The 15,361-nt window shown below is 36.5% G+C and overlaps 1 protein-coding gene and 1 long non-coding RNA gene across 3 annotated transcripts in view; one reads left to right on the forward strand and one right to left on the reverse strand.

Moving 5' to 3' along the window:
• sfl (N-deacetylase and N-sulfotransferase sfl) overlaps positions 1-15,361 on the reverse strand; it is a 263,272-nt gene that overhangs the window by 120,673 nt on the left and 127,238 nt on the right. Inside the window, exon 3 of the mRNA XM_085482469.1 lies at positions 5,141-5,272. The gene's annotated coding sequence lies outside the window, so the exon portion shown is untranslated. The remainder of the gene's footprint in view (positions 1-5,140; positions 5,273-15,361) is intronic.
• LOC114936982 (uncharacterized) overlaps positions 1-15,361 on the forward strand; it is a 136,987-nt gene that overhangs the window by 14,537 nt on the left and 107,089 nt on the right. For both annotated transcript variants that reach the window (XR_014924632.1, XR_014924631.1), the window contains exons 2-3: positions 8,839-9,146; positions 9,265-9,306. This is a non-coding gene — a long non-coding RNA (uncharacterized LOC114936982). The remainder of the gene's footprint in view (positions 1-8,838; positions 9,147-9,264; positions 9,307-15,361) is intronic.

A 15,361-nucleotide genomic window follows, 5' to 3' on the forward strand; every position in this document is an offset into this window, starting at 1 on the left:
TATGTATACTTTATGGAAATTATTATTAGGTCCTCAACCTATAATCGATATAGTGCTACATAAACATTTTGCCTAAAATATATATATACATATTACGCCATATATACATATATACATATTACACCATCTATATTATATATATATATATATATATATATATATATATATATAATATAGATGGCATAATATGCTTAATTAGGATATCACGTAAAGATGAATCAAGAAGTGAATTGTGGGCGCGGAGATTGATTCTCCTAATGGCGAATGCATTTTGCTTTAACTGGTAGTGTGACTCATCTGCACCTTTCGTTTGTTCGGCATCATGGGGATACGGTCACTAATGGGAAGATGAATGGTAGACAAAGCGCGAATGCCCTGAATAGTGGCTGCGTGAACAAAAGCTGCCACTAACAGCCACTTCGCGATCTCTTTGTCTCAACTCATAATCGCTTATCCGTAACATCGGTACCGACCTCTTTTACTAATTAGACTTGGACAAACGGTATTAAAAAGATGTGTGTGTGTATGTATATGTGTTTGTCGTAGCATGTGTTGAAAGGGTTTGTTCTCCATGCCAAAGAATTTTCTTCGGACATCGTTGTTTCGATATTACTTCGTCTTTCGCACAATCGCAAGATTGCGCAGGAAACAGTTCGGCGAAATTGCATGGGTCTTGTGTCATTGGCCCGGAAGAAAAATCTTGCTTTTGGCAAGAAAAGGTGTATGCTTCGAACTCTATCTTCTCCGTGCGTTTCGGACGATACGTGCGTCTTGAGACTTCGAAAAGCTCTCTAGAATTCCCCATGGTGCTACGAGAGTTCAAGAACTCTCTTGTGCCCCTCCAGAGAATCGATATCTCGATAGATTCGACAATCTTTTGGGAAAGGGGCGTGGAATTTCGTGCAACGCGCGCGCATTTTTCGGTTGCTTCGTGTATACTATAAACCCAGTTCGATAACATTATTCAATAGTTATTATATTATATATTAGAGATGTTCTAGTTGTCTGCAAAAACGACAATATTTACAGTTTTTTAAATATAGTTTTCGATATTTTATGTGCGGAATAAATATGCCATTTATACTTTCTCGAGTTTTCAATAATTTTTTAATCGCAATAATTTATTTTTTATGGAATTATAAATATAGATTTTATCACAATATCAAATTGTATTTAAAAAAATTTATCATAGAATATTTATCAAATTTCTTTCATAATAGTATTATTTTTTTGTAAAATTATCTTCTCAATTTTCGCCCATAGTATAGAAGGGGAACGACAGAGCTCAATTTTGCAAAAAAGCTTCCGCGGAATAATTATTTCTCTCACGGCGGCGCAATAAAATTGTTAGACAAAATGTATAATGAAATTAATCGGACAATCAGTAGCTTTAGACCGCGCAGTCCCAGAATTTGCAACGGACGTGAGAGCGATAAGGAATGTCCAATAACCCGAGTGGGTAAGTCGGGGACTTCTCGGCATGCGGAACACGTCAGTCCGATAATCTACGAGTCGATAACTTACTTGCCGAATTTCTGGTCAACCCGACACAAATTGTCTGTCCGTTCCGCACCTTATAACATCGCCTAATTACAAACATTATCGCCAAAACGCTCGTCCACGTGTCGCGCAACAGACCATCAACGATCGCAGCTGTGGCCGATAATCTTGCGATTTTACACCCCACGTTTTACTTTAATTTAGTTGCGTATTTTTGCATGCGTCGCTCGCGTGATTTCAGTAACTATGTAGCAGATAGCGACGTTATTTATCACGCTACATAAATAAACTATATCAGCGCGACTGTCCTGACGAATATAATTACGCACATTTACAAAAAAGTATTTTAGTAAGAATTTATTTTTAGTTTGCGCCAATATTAATCTTGGTTAATTATTTCTGCATCTCTTTTGGGAAATATAATAGAACTAGGAAGAGGCGAGCATATACATAAATTAAATTGAATTAAATAATTATAAATTAAAATTATCTGACATCAATGAAACCGGTTATATAATTACATATGATATTTATATACTAAATGTATAATATTATTACACTCTGTCGTTGCAAAACGGAATAACTTTAATATAATTACACGAAATATGATTACAAAATAAGAGCTGTTTTTGAATAAAATTTCTCGAGCGTAGCTTATTAACGTACCACAGATTTGGTTACATATTCTTAAACATATTTAAACTTATCGCACGTGTATATGTATAATTGGCTATTATAAATCTTACATTGCCGCAAATAACGAGCCAAATAAGTTACAAGCAATAGCAATATTTTCTCCCCAACCTTCGCCGTGGTTCCGAGGGGACTTATGGGGATCGTTAAAGTCGCCGTTCTCTCAATGTGCGCAGAGTCCTATATGTTCCGTATAACAACTCATTACCGAGTCTCGATTGCGGCCCGAAGAAATTATATCGTCGCCGAGGGCACGCTCGTTTTTAGCGCACCACGTCCTTGATCGCTCTCGCAACCTCTCTCGCTTTTACTCTTCCTGTCGCTGGCGGAGCTAAAACGGGGCGGCTTGATGGAACAGCTGCACCCAGTTAATTCACGACCGGTGCCGTGCACACCTACCGTCACACGAATCTCACTTCCACTAGAATTCTCTCACAACACTCTCACCTGTCAACACCCCCAATTCTGTTCGATAGATCGGCGACCGGAATACATAGACAGTTTCGCTATTATATCCCTATAGTTCGCCAGTTTCGAGTAAAATCCGTGCGAAGAAGAGACGAAGCAGAAATGCTGAGAGAGGCTATCCAAATGTATTCCGGAGCACTGCGAGATGCAGGAAAGGAAAGAGGGATCCCGAAGGTAAGGGTGAATGCGCGATGCACATCGGTTGTGCATACATGCGTCGCTGTTTCCATAGACAAGCGCGACACTGATACGTGTTCGGGGGACGAAATCTCTCTTGCATAGCTCTCGTGAGCGCGCGTGCCGACCCGTCTCTCAAAAGCGTGACGTTCTACCGATGTAAAGTAGCCCGGGCTTTGGGCTCAAGAGTATTGATACTTGGAGCGTTAGATTTTCTTTCTAATACGGAATATAGATTTTATCGTGAATTGCCGTACGAAGGATTTGATCATTCTGTAGCGGTCTCGAATAAAAAACCCGGAATACTTACGGTAAAGTAAAGCTCTTCGTAAATTTCATCACGAAAAAATTTTATCCGTAGAGTAAACGTGCAGTAATTAAACGGGCTTGGATGAAAATTACATTACGAGGATCAGAATTTTCATTTTGAACGTATGTACATATTCTTCTGGCGATGGCGATTTTTTTTTTTTTTTTTTTTTTTTTATAAAAATAGATTTAGCGGTTATCGACGTTGCGTGAAAAACACAAAAAAATATGTGAATGGGATACGCAGTGGTGTTACAACAGAATTTTATCTGCAGGTTTATGATGGATTTTCAATGCTAAACTATTTCGCTTTGTTTAATACGTAATACAGCCGAATTTATGCTCGTAAGAAGCTTAGCTCTGTTTACTGTTTCGAGTTAAACTTTACGGTCGGTATTCGCGCGCATTTAGCAGCTGGAAGCATGTGCATAATAGCGCCGTTCGAATTCAAACTATTTCGCTGCACAATCGAAATTCTGACCGAAATTTCTGCCAATGTGGCGTAGCCGCTTTCGAACGGCGGTAAATGTAATCTCGCGTGCTGTTAGTTCGTTTTGAGTCGATGCTGACTAGCAGAAATTCAATTTTACGACGTGCGGGCATTTTTTTTTCTTTTTGGGCACGCGATATAATCGCAAACATCATCCGAGTGGACGGTGCTTACAGGTTGCATTTTGTTCCAGCGATTGTTATCAAGTAATTTATCTTTCATTTTTTTGTTGTCATGGAATTTTATATGATATTGCTTTTTGCATCGCGAAATTAAATTTTTACACGATAAATATTATTTAATTCTGTCTAACACGCGATACAATTATTTGTCGGAAACATACATTTCGATGTGATTTTTTTTCTCTACAATTTCATTATTATATGCGATCTAAAATTGAGTAGATCTTATGCAGTAGATTCTACAAATGAGTAAACGGCCAATTATAATAACGAGAAATGTTCACTTCAAATAGTTTCTCCGCAATGTTTATCATTGTGGCGTAATTTGCAACTGGGCAAGTTGATAAATACAGCAGCGCACGATAAATGTAGCAACTCTCTCGTGATTTATTACGCGAAGTAGATTTCTCTTCGTGGCGACAAACACTTTAAAATGTAATACTATTTATTTCGCCTTTTATCGATGTGGATATTTTCTGCGGAGATTGTGGCCGCAAAAATTTATTTTCAACACGTTACTGGCGAATTGTAAACAATGGAGCACGAGCGCGGACACAACGATACGTAATCCCTGGTAACGACAAATTGAAAACTCTTTTTATACACACATACATTTATACATAGTGTTTTCTTTATGGAATTTATATGATTTGATGATCCGCTTTATGCGATTTACTCTTTATGTCAGTTTTTCTTTAGGTATATTGTATTTTTTACCACGTTGCGTTGTGTCAAAATTTTTCGGTCGCATATATTTATTTCAAACAGAAGTTAATTAAAGAAAGTTTTTTAATACGATTTTCATTATTAGGTCATTTAATTATCTATCTTGTTAAGAGATATATTGAACATTATCAAAAAATCTTTTGACGCATAATAAATTCAATAAATTAAGTATTGATTTTTTCTCTCTATGAAGTACATTCATAAATTTACGCTGACATCTCTCTGCTTCACGCAAATTTTACACGCTTTTTAGTAGCCGTTTTGCGCGATTTTATCTCTGTTGACGTATATCGATGTATATACATATACGGTAGAAAACCCATTGCTCCAGCTCGTTGCGAGGCGTCTCATCTTCACTCTCGAAACCGAATAAACAACGACTGTCGTACACGATCGTGAATTTCCTAGCAGAATCGCGGTCTCCACCTCACGAGCTCTAGCTATTCAACCCCTCTCGTAGTAAGTACGTGACTAAATATATTCTTTTCCATTTTCGAGACTTGGGAACCGAGGGCGGAAAAGGCGTTGTGTCCCAATTCACGTTTAGCACGACTGCCGCGTATATTGTAGATTCGTTCGTGTTTAGTCGACTTACCTCGTCGACGTGCTTACACGATGAATTACACGCTTCCCGGGAAGATCAAACTCCAAAGTGGAAACTTTCCTTTTTCCCCACGGACGTAATCGCGCTGTGCACTGGCAACATCCAGCATCATGTGCCGTGATGCTGAAAAGAAATCCAACATATGAGTTATAAACCATATGATTGACAAATATTTACGGCTATTGTACAGACGCATTTTTATCAATTACACCTAAACTAATTTTTTATTTATTATATGTCGTAACAAAATAAATGCTTTTAAAGAAAGACAACATTGTTAAAATGCTAATGATGTTTGAATGATAATAAAATATTGTGTTACTTGAAATTCAGCGAAATATATATTATAAGACAACATTGTTAGAATGCTAAGTTTGAATGATAATAAAATATTGTGTTACTTAAAATTCAGCGAAATATATATATATATATATATGTATATATAAAGAAATGTGCGCATTTCTTTCGCACTTTCGCCAACTTGGATATATCTGCTGGCATTTATAATTACAAAATGTGTAAAATATGTATTTTTTAAAAACCATATATATAACAATATTTTTCTTTATAATGAAAAAAAGAAATAAGAGATTTTGTTTGAAACTAAACTTTCCATATAATGTTTAATATAATACGATTTATATAGTTTCATCGACGATCGTAACTGTTTCAAATATGAAAAGTCAAAGAAAACTATGTATATACGTGGTATATGTTCTGAAAGTTTTCTTGCCTTCAAAGTAAATGCATTTATCGGTGCTCGGATCTCGAGGAAGAGATATATATGAGTCTTGATTTAAGATTGCACCTTCAATTTGTACTTTCCAAGTTCGAAAAATATTTCTTGTATAGTTTCGAATTTTGTCTCACGAGACATTTAGCATCGCAATTCTATGCAAGTTATTTTCGAAATTTTCAAATGGATATGTAGATAGGATTTTGTTTGTATAGTCAGAGAATATATAGTTCTCCATTAATAAATACCTATCGATGAAAATCGATAAAAGTGACGATAACTCGTACATATATGTCGGAAAATATTTTCCGGGAAAATTTATTCATTGCAATTATCTATTATCACGATTTACGCGAGATAATGATTAAAAATGCATGATATTTTTAGAAATAATATTCTCTTTGCACACTTGAGAAAAGAGAGAGATAATTTTTGAAAACTTCATAAATGTAATAAAATTATGCTTATAAAATAGCAGATAAGAGTGATATGTTCAAAAATACAAAAAGATTTCCTTTAGAGAGATACTTTACACATTCAGAGAGACAATTCTTATTAATTTAATTTAATAACTTATTAATAAGCGTAGAGAGATTGTCAGAATATGTAATTTTAGAAAAAGCTAAAATGGTTAAGTGAACAAATATATTTGCTTTTTACTTTGCTCCAGTTTTGCGAAAAAAAATAACGATAGTAAAGAAACGAGAAAATTTCAATATACTTGTTTACCTAGTTTCGCAAATGTCCATTCAATTGGCGAATCGCATTTGGCGTGCGGTTAATGTCAGATGTACTCGAGATTTTTCATCCACATTGAGCGTCTGAAACTTTTTCCGTATGTCGCTTGTGGCACGATAAGAAGGGGAAGAAATAAACGGCGCGGGCGGTAAATGCAAGTCTAGCTGCCTAGAGAGCTGGAAACTCTATTTTATGGTAAATAGACGTTGCGCGCACCGTAGGTGAAAAAAGTGAAGCAGGAAGAAAGAACGGAAAGGGAGTTAAGAACGGTATGGCAATGCCGAGCCTCCAGCAGTGAGACGGCGAAAAAGAGACGATAGTTTCACCCTCCGGTTTATCGGTTTTCGAACAGGATGCACGGTCCCACTCTTGCACTATCGGCTGCACATTATTGTCACCTTCCAGCATACAAAGCTTCCATGGGTATTCAGGCTTAGCTTACATTGAGGTCGCGTCGCGCTATATAAGGCAAAGTGACATCTCGCGAAATCGTAAGATATGCAATTTCTTGTCATAAGCGGTGACAAAGTAGGTGACAAAGAACATTGTATCTCGTAGCACTGAATGAAATCAGCGGTAGAACTATTGACTGTAAAAATTCTTTCTGCAAAGCAGAATTTTTGATGTGCATAAGATTTACATGAGAAATTCTCAGCGGATTTTCTCCAGGATTTGTTTCTCATCCTACTTCTTTTTTATTATTACTGTTTGAGTGCATAATCAAGCGATACATAAAAAAAACCACTGGCCATATAACCATGTTTACGACATATCATTGCATTCTATCAAGTAGCTTATCCGACATTTTTATATCAAACGTTATTCAAAATCCAATTAAAATATTTTTAAAACTAAAACTGTGTAATAAAAAAATGTAATGTAATTTTCTGATATAATGTTGATGTGAGCTTTAAATGATCAATTTGATTAAAATCGACACAGTTATTACCGAGCTCAAGTTATATTCGCGAAATCTCACAAAAACTATAATTATCTTTCTTATTTTAGATTTTATTTTCATGTACGTATGCGCATGTGCAAAATGATTTTTATCGATGAAATTCATTGCATATATCATAACATAATATTCATAAGGAAGGCTTATCCTGAAGGGAAAGTTACGCATGCAAACGGGTTTCTAAGTCTTATTTTACCAATATCTCTCTACGCGCATATGATTGTCGCCAATGATCACTCTTCTAATACAGATGGAGTGAGATATCTCATTGAGACCTTGCTGCGGTCAATGAAAGCACGTTCTGCTCCGACAAGCGGCTCGACCCGAATCGGTCGATTATGGAATCGTCGTTAATGGATCTCCTTCTCTCGTCCCGTATATCCTGTCGTGTGATGTCGCTTGTGGTGATGACTATATGCTCTAATGTCTGATACGAAGTTGACTCGGACAACTCCGCTTTTGCGCGCGACGAGGAATTGGCCTCCCATTTCCTAGATTGTCTAGATTGTTAGAATCACGGAAATGAGTATTTTCTCTCATCGTGTCTATCTGCTGTATGATATATGCGTAAAATAGCATCTTGATATTTCATAACGAATCATAGTTAAGCGCGTTAAGCGAGTTCAAGTTGATTTGAGGTGCGAATGTAGGTGAGAGTCGGAATAAACTTAATTCATCAGCATTGATTTCAGTGATGGATTCGGTCTTCTCTTGCTTAACTCTTATTCAAAGTTATCGTATGTTATTTCGATTCGTAAATTTGAAGTGCAATCGTTCGCGAAACGGAATACTGATTCGATCGCTTATTCACGATCGTGGAATTCGCATAAAATCGCGCATTACAAAATGAAGCGGATGTTAGTTAAAGTTAAACGGTTCGTCGAGACTTGATTAATTCGGGAATGCAAAGTGTTGCGCGTTCCTTTTCATCGTGCCGTGAATGGTTAGTGTTTTCACGAATAAATGGAACAATAGCTTGAGAGGAGAAGGAAACTTAGACATTGAGTAATTTATTGCGAGTAATTTATATTATTTTTTAAAAGTCGTATACGCGTCTATTATTTGTTAATTTGAATCGTTTATTGATTTAAATAAAAATGATAGAAATAAAAACTTAATAAATAATTTTTTTTTGAAATTATATAGTTATTCAATATATTTGTTTATTTTTATATTCCAATTCAATAATAAATTTTTTTATATATACATATCATTATTTTGAGCACTATTATATAATTTGTATCTTATATGTTACAGGTCAGTATCTGAGTTTGAGTGTGAGACTTTGACTGTGAGATTCTCGAGTGCCGAATCGATTGTTGCTTCATTTGATTATAGTTTTCGCATCGTTTTTCCTTGTGCAATATATATGCGCGAAATACGCGTGCGATTTACGCATTGTGTCGGGAGTGCCGTGTAAAGTTTCGCGCGTCGGGAGTGCCGTATAAAGATAAAGTGTCGGGCGATCGTAATTATTCGTGTTTTCGCGAGTGCCGTGAGTGCTACAAAGGACCAAGAGAGGAGGAGGCCTGGGAGGCATCGGGCAACAACGGGACAACTGTGAGGTATGCAAAATTAATATAATTTATGACATACTCAATTTATTAAATCTACTAGTAAATTACTTAGTGGATCATCTCCATATTCACATGTATATACATAATTTAAATGTTTTGTTTTCAGATCCATGTGTTGTATACTACAATTCTGCTGGTGCAGGTATCGGTGAGTGAGAAATTATTCAATAACATTTCTATAGCAGTAATGGAAGTGTGTTGTAAAGTCGGCGTCTCATTTCGTGGAAACTAATTTAAAACTATAATTTTTTTAAATCCTGATAATTATTGATAAGAAAAATATCGTAGGACAAAGTGAGACGCTGCGTGAAGTTCGCGTCTGACAGTTTGTCTCAAAACATTTTTGTTGCTACTATTTGTTTTAAACTAGAATTGTAGAATTATTGAAGATAAAGTCAGAATTCTTAATTATTTATGAGTTTTTACGAAATGAGACGCCAGCTTCACATACACTGCAATTACTCTTGAAAGATTGACGTGTATTAATTGCGGATACTTCATGTATGCATATATCTAAAGCTGATATCAGTTGCTATTATTTTGCTACAAGAAGATTAATGCTTGCGCGTGTGTATAACGCTTGCGGTGTATATAACTACTGTATTATGGAAACGAGGTTAGCAGTAGTAGTTTAGCGATCAACTGGCTTTTCTTGGGAACGCATAGTGTAATTAAGATATAATTGTGTTATCTCCTTGACGAGGGCGGAATATATAAGGTGTAATGCAACGACCAAAATTATCCGAGATTAATTTCTGACGTTTATATGTAGCTGTTAGAATTTGTACACATATTTGGAAAAACAATGATACGAATATAATTATTGCATTATGCACAAAAGGAAGTATGACAACGTATTAGCACACTTGCAATATATCAATATAAAATACAAAGCTATTTTACTACATTTTATGTTTGGAAACTAACACAAATAATATTTCGAATTTTTCTTTAGCTTCAGTTGTAGCTTCATTGTCAAAGATTGTATTATATCTAATATCAAATTTAATTACGTGGCAATGATATATATATATATATACAATACACACATGATTATATTTGACAAGTGTTATGTATATTCTTTTTGGCGCAATATTTTATCTTGTTTAAAATACAAAGAGTTAACATTATGTAAATAGGTATAATACGCATAAATCAGAGACGCTGTTCGCGCTTGTTAGAGTATCAAAGCAGCTTGCCCGCCTATTCGCAGCATGTCTATCTCGTTGGTGTATTGAACCAACCGCAGGGGACAAAAGCCACGCTAATATGTGCAAACTGACGAGGGCGCAAGAAACTGCTGGTTGGATGTTTGTTGCATATAGCGCTCGCATTATGAGAAATGCTGCTTTAGAAGGCGGCGCAAATAATTTATGCAACACTGATATTCTTAGAAACAATTAAAAATTGATGTATTATTAAAAGGCAGCAAACTCTTTTGTCTTGAGACATGTGTTATTTCGATCAAACAGTAAGAATAATTCGTGCATGAAAAGAAATATCTCTATATAAAATTTCACATATAATTCATAGAAATAAAATGACAAAAGTGCCAATTATTAAGGTCGTTTTATATCTTACGTGAATTTGTTAATTATATATTGAACATTGTTCCAAGTTATTTGTTTGCTATTTGTCAAAAAACATAGACATGTATTTAACGCGCGACATATGCGTCCTTGTGATATAACAAATTAGATACCTAAATGCTTGTGTAATTCTCATGATTTTGGAATGTGGAGGGTCACAGTCAGCTCGTGCAATCGTCCTAACGAACGTGACGTTGATTAATCATGGCGTTGTATTGTTATGCGAATTATGTTCATCCCGAGAGGAATTTGAAAACCGTCTACAAAGCTCTTTTAGCTCTTTCACAGAAGGATCATAATATTATATCTCTTTCAATTTAATTTCTTGTTTTAATGCATAACCGTAGCTACAATATCGTCGGCAATTTGCGGAAATTTGCATTATATAATAGACGTCATAAACTGTTATTGATTACTTTAAATTATTAATTATCTATTATTAATTGTAACAGTATAATATGCGCATTTGTATGAATTCAGAATTTCAAACTATTCTTATTGCCAACGTAAATTTAATTAAAACAAAGTTTCTATTTTACATATTAATAACTGGATTAAATAGTTCAATGCTCACTCACAATCAGTATACGCTTTCGTATAAATGATGATGACAGAGCTTTTTGTATCACGTATCATTGGGTCGCGCCAGAGCATTTAATTTTATTTGAAAATAGATACTTGATACTTTATAACATAAACATCGGAATTATCAGCTATAATACATAATAATACACATTAAATATTTATTTTGTTAATAATTATTCTTTAAAGAGTTAAAAAGAAGATAAAAAAGATATCTCGCGTTAGAAAGCGAAAAAAAAAAATGTTTTAATTTATTTGATCGTCGACACAACCAATATCCTATGTACATTCGATTTCGTAGAGAGGTGGCAGAGGGAGAGAATAAAGCGCCAACGACCAATTTGACACGCAAAAAGTTCGCAAATCGTGTCTTAACGCTCGCGGCACCGCCTTGTCGTCGCGTCTAACGATCCCCGGATATACGTTAACGGGTATTACCGGTGCTGACGAGCGACGGGACGCGTTTAAGGATTAAAGTCGAGCTTATGAAAGCCAGTCTGGAACTCGCCGCGCTATGTGTGTACGTAGATTCGAGAGCAGATGTTCGTAATTGCACTCCTCTCTACTCCCTTCTGCTCATGTTATAAGTGGTGCGCCGCGCGTAAAGTTCTCCCTGAGAAAGCCGTTGTTTCGGCGGTGTTTACTTGTCGGTACACACAGTGCTCTCGTGTGCATCATATGCGAAAATGTTACCGGATACTAGTTAGAAGTATTTGCTCCAATGCACACGTAAGCGAATGCGCTTATATATGTATACATTTGAACAAATATTCGCGTAAAAGGTGTTGTATATGTACCGATGCGTACATAAATATCCACGTGTTTAGTCATTCATATATAAATCAAATATATATATTTAGCTCGAAGTGTTAAGGCGTAAGTAAATAAGTACAAACGTTTAGGTACGTATGCACATCCAGGGACATGCTAAGTGAGAGAGAGAGAGCATGCAAACTGTGGAAGAAAAAGCCCCGTTAATTTCTACGGTGAAACAAGCCGTGAGATTTACTTATATTTTTCCCAGAGCTTTTATGTTGGAACCCCGGCGCGTTACTTCCGGACTAAACTAATTTCTAACTCGTTTTAAACCCCTCGCGCCTCGTATATACATGCTTATACACGTGAATTGCAAATATTCATTGCGTCTAGTGTGCAAAAAATAATTAAAAAATCATGCACCGTATTTATTTTTCTAAAATCAGTCATCTAACATGTCTCCTTCAATGTTGTAATTCGTTTCTTTCACAATGACTTACATAGACGGATAACGCTTGTTAAAAGGATTAAAGGAGGTTTTCGTGTCGGTACGAGCTTTCGTCATTTCCGCCTGACTAATATCTCTTTTCTTCATGAATTCTTTGGTCCTTGTCAAAGCAATCTGCCATCTTTTCAAGATGGTCTAAAGTTCGGGTAAAGGGATGAACGATGCGTGACTTTAAGATGGATGGTCTTGTCGCGACTTTCGAATTAATCGATACTTCGTGGAAGGATTAATTTAACTCGGATAAGAAGAAAAATAGTCTCTCTTTCTCCCTCTCTCTCTCTCTCTCTTTCTTTCTTTGCTTAGGTTGATGTCGTGTTTTTACGCGGATAGCTTTCGCATTATTTATAGTGAGGCGACGTCTGTGCAATGCGGCCAATGCGAAGTTAAAGACGATAGTAAATTTCCAATAAAGGCCCCGTATAAAATGCAAAAGTAAATACGCGAGATATATCAACGTATTGCATTTTTAAAAGGTCCATTGTGATTTTGATTACAGATAAACAAGATTATAAATAAATTTTTGTACGCTCTTCGATCAACATCACGATAACGGGTATTAAAATTAATGTGCTTGATATATAAACAGCCAATTGCAACATTATAAACTAGTGTATCTTTAATGCGAAAATACGAGTTTTATAAATGAAATCTAATCGTGATCTTCGTAAGATATTTGAAGAGTAAAACAGTAGAATCGAACGATGTATGTATATAGGTATACGCGACATGTTTGATTAACAGGATCGCGAAATGTAGAAAATCTATGCGAATTTTTGCAGCTGGTGGAATGAACTTTTTTCGCTCTCAACTCGTATTTTGTCGGCCTGTATTTTTTCAAAAATTTTCTAGCAAGATCAACAAAACGTGCGATATGTCGTAATCCTTGATCAGTTTTCGTGTCCCGAACTTGAATGGACGATAAAAGTAATGACTAGTGCGGCAGTAACGTCGTTCTCAGTAACGTCGTGCGTCGTGAAATTCGCCATAAGGGCGGATCGTCTTCCTCCTGTGCGCTCGTTGCTAATTGATCCGTTGGCGTCGAGAACACGAAGCGTCTTTCCGACACGGTACGCTCACAAAAGCCGTCCCTGCAAAATTTACTCGCACCTTTACTGGACGGAGTTTACTCAGAAGCCGTCCCGGCGCAAGATTGTGCAGTCTCGACGAGACGAAATTCGAGATAAGATGTGGGAATGAAGGAAGGAAGGAAGAAATATAGACTGTCCGGTTTACTCGAACCGGAAACGCGACAATAAAGATTTCTTTCATTTTTCGTGACAGCATTGGTATGAGAAATTTATTCGGAAATATTATGCGATGCGTGAAAACATACGTAAAATGATAGGAATGCATCGCCATTGTAGTGATTTCCTTTTTGAACGTTAAACGGAAAATATTTTCCATACATATTTGAAAATTCAAAAAATTATTATCTAAATATAGTGAATAAATCAAAAATTTCCTTAACATATATAAATAAGAGATTATATAGAGATTAATATTACTTAAATGATGTTTCGAAAAGGATTATTATAATACAACTACATGTGCAATATACATGTTAATGATCTTTCATTCAAACCCATTATAAGTCGGTGAAGTTAATTTCAGACAAATGGCTTTTGGTTAACATTGCTTTGCGAAAGTATTTAATGAAAGTAGTTAATTAAACAGTAGCTGAGATTTATAATCTCGCAGTTTAATGAACTTGTAGAGACAATAAGCTACACAATAATTATAAAGCACAATCTTTTAGGTATGCTTTATTGATCATTAATTATATTAATTAAAAGGTGGGCAAATCTTTAAATTACGAGCTAGGAATGATGGAAAAAGGCGAAACTCGGATAACAAACGCGCTCCTTTTTTTTTTATCCTGCGTAAATCAGAAAAATAATAATAAAATAAAATAATATATCTGTCAATAATTGTAACATAATATAAATAGCGAATTTGCTATTTCTCGAATGTCTTCTGCGACAATCGAGAGCTTCGATACTAGAATCTGACTAGTCGTTGGTTCGCGCAGCAAGAAAGTGCAGCAGGACACGATGACTTTCGACCTCTCGAGTTAGCACCACGCGCGATGAATATTTATCGAGTCGGCAACGTACCGCGACAAATTAACGTCGGCCGGCGCACGTGGCCGAGGTAATTGCGTATAATGAACAAGTTTAATCACGATATTTTAACAGGCAGCGCGAAAATTAGTGACGAACGGCAGGGAGAGAAAGCGGATATGGAGAGCGAGAGGAACACGCGAAACTTCAGTCGTTAGACAGTCGTGCATGGATGAAGCCCCCTCGGTTCCAGAGGCGACATCTCGGCGGTTCTCGTCTTCGGGATCTGAAATGCCCGACGATTTCTCACTCGACAGGGCGCGGGTTTTGCCGCGTGTTGCTTCAACGCCAACCGTAAACGTGATTCGCGTGCCAACGCCAGGAGGTTGCAAGAGGGAACAATGGACCCAACGCGGAAAGGAATCGCGTTAACCGCCGCTGTGGGTGCTATATTCTGCCCACTTTTCGGGCGAGAAAATTGCATGTCTGTTTATGCCGTGGAATTCTATACGGCCGCGAGAGCAAGGCCGTACGTTTCATCGCGCGGCGCCTGCAAAAACGGCGAACGGTTTTTGCGTCGAGCTTCAACCCCCGGTTCGTTTCCACTTCTCGCTAACGCGCGAGCGGTCTCTCTCTCTCTCTCTTTCTTTTACCCCGGGGTTGAGTACGTATTACATATGCATAGTTTCATAAATTTGCGCCGCGATA

The sequence above is a fragment of the Nylanderia fulva genome, unplaced genomic scaffold (assembly GCF_048542155.1).
Source record: "Nylanderia fulva isolate GAGA-0341 unplaced genomic scaffold, ASM4854215v1 Scaffold10, whole genome shotgun sequence".
Lineage (NCBI taxonomy): Eukaryota > Metazoa > Arthropoda > Insecta > Hymenoptera > Formicidae > Nylanderia > Nylanderia fulva.